This window comes from Zeus faber (assembly GCF_960531495.2).
Source record: "Zeus faber genome assembly, chromosome: 12".
NCBI lineage: Eukaryota > Metazoa > Chordata > Actinopteri > Zeiformes > Zeidae > Zeus > Zeus faber.
In genome coordinates, this window is record NC_137196.1 from 21,629,667 (window position 1) to 21,632,348 (window position 2,682).

Genomic DNA, 2,682 nt, shown 5'->3' on the forward strand with positions numbered 1-2,682 from the left:
ATCCACGTGCACTACAGTTAAAATAAATACATCAGATCATAAAATATAGATTGTTTTATTTATTGATTGATGCATTACAAAATATTTGTTGTCAATTAACTGTGTAAAGATAGGATTAGATAAAAATACTTTAGTAATCCCCAGAGGGAAATTCCAGTGCTGCAGCAGCAATGACAAACATGACAAACCACACATCATTTACAAAAACACACACAATTTTTGAATAAATTACAATATATATATACACACACACACACGCTGAAGGAGCCTCTGGCTGAAGACACTCTGTTGTCTGACCACTAGGTTGTTTAGGGCGTGTGCAGCGTTGTCCATGATGCCGAGCAGCTTGTGCAACATCCTTCTCTCCACAACCAGCTCTAGGGGCTCCAGAGCAGTCCCCAGCTCAGAGCCAGTCTCCTTTATCAGTTTGTTCAGTTTCTTGGAGTCTCTGGCTCTAATGCTGCTGCCCCGACATAAGACTGCAAAGAAAATTGCACGAGCCACAACAGACTGGTAGAAGAGATGCAACAGCTTGCGGCGCACAATGAAGGACCTGAGCTTCCTGAAGAAGTAGAGTCCGCTCTGTCCCTTCCTGTAGACAGCCTCAGCGTTGCATTTCCGGTCCAGTCTGTTGTCCAGGTGAACGTCCAGGTACCTGTAACCCTCCACCACCTCCACCTCTTCCCCCAGTACAGAAATAGCGTTCGGCTTAGCCCTGGTCCTCCTGAAGTCCACAACCATCTCCTTCGTCTCGGTCGCATTTAAGAGGAGGTGGTTGCTCCCACACCCTACACACCATAACCAGGATCTGGATCTGGATCCTGAGCTTGGGAACAAGCTTAGGATCCTGGGTCTTAACACCTCCCTCTATAACTGGATCCTGGACTTCCTGACGGGCAGACCCCAGGTGGTGAGAATGGGAAATCTCTCCTCCTCTACCCTGACCCTGAGCACCGGAGCCCCGCAGGGCTGCGTACTCAGTCCCCTCCTGTACACATGACTGTGTGGCCACGCGCAGCACCAACACCATCCTGAAGTTTGCGGACGACACCAGCATCCTAGGTCTCATCTCCAACAACGATCAGTCCTCCTACCGAGAGAAGGTCAGCGTCTTGGCAACATGGTGCCAGGAGAGGGCCTCTCTCTGTCAACGTCTGCAAGACTAAAGAGATGATCGTGGACTACAGTAAACGACAGCGGGGGGGGCACGCCCCCATCCACGTCGACGGAGCTGAAGTGGAGAGAGTCTTCTGCCTCAAGTTCCTCGGTGTGTCCATCAGTGATGACCTCTCCTGGTCCAACCAATCGGACGTGGCAATAAAAACTGCCCAAAAGCACCTATTCTTCCGATGCACCATTGAGAGCATTCTCACTGGCTGCATCACCGCCTGGTACGCCAGCTGCTCTGCTGCTGATCAAGGCCCTCCAGAGGGTGGTGAAGACAGCAGAGCGCATCATTGGTTGCCACCTCCCCTCCGCGCAGGGCATCTACCGCACACGATGCCTTAGCACGGAAAATCATAAAGGACGACAGCCACCCAGGCTACAGACTGTTCACGCTGCTGCTGTCTGGTAAACGTTACCAGAGCATCCGGGCACGGACTACCAGGCTCACAAAGAGTTTTTACCCTCAGGCCATCAGGCTTCTCAACCTGCAACATCTGTAGTAACCTATTTAAATTAAATGTACAACACCACAACTACATGTACATATCCACTGGCACTCCTTCCCTATTTATATCCATATCTTGTGCAACAGACCGACCTATTTCTGTTGGAACTGCTACAATGTTCCAATTATTTTAGTTTCCGTTTTAGGATTATTTTCCCTTATTTTAATTTTATGTGCATGCATTTGTAACATCGACTCTTACTCTTTTATTTATTTTTATATTTGACTCTTAATTTATTAAAAAAAAAGATTATTTCCTCTTTACAGTTGCCTTGTAATTTTATCTTTTTATGCCCACTATGCAGTTGCTGCCTGTCATGCCCCAAGAATTTCATTGTACCGAATGACCTTGTGTTGTACTGTACACTTGACAAATAAAACACTTTGAACTTTGAACTTTGAACCATGCCACAAAGCGGTCCACCAGTTCCCTGTACTCAGTCTCCCGTCCACCAGTGATACACCCCACAACTGCAGAGTCATCCGAGAATTTCTGCAGATCACAGGAGTCTGAGGTATACAGGGTGAAGAGGCAAGGTGAGAGTACATTTCCCTGCGGTGCTCCTGTGTTGCCAACCACCTGCTCAGTCACCCAGATCCATAGCATGCAGGGAGGTCAAGGGGTGTCACGTAACAGCTATGAAATATCGTTTTTCAAAGTTTTACAAAACAGATGTTCAAGTGAAATTGAATAGAATTAAGGAAAAACACCAGTTAGGAAATGTAATCTGTAGGAAATGGGCCGAGGCATGGCTAACAATACACAGGGTAATTGGAGTCGGCGGCATAAACAACATTAATCACGTCACATATTACAAAATTCTGTCATCTGTTAGGTCTGTTGGGGTTAAATGGCATAATTTACAGCACCTCATTTGCCAGATGATAGATACAGGCTATGGGCTTTGTGAATTACAGTTCTTTGGTTTCTGTGAAGGTTACAAACATCGTGGACTTACGTCTGGACCAATCAACATGGACTTACGTCTGCATGTTTCTCTTCTGGCGTT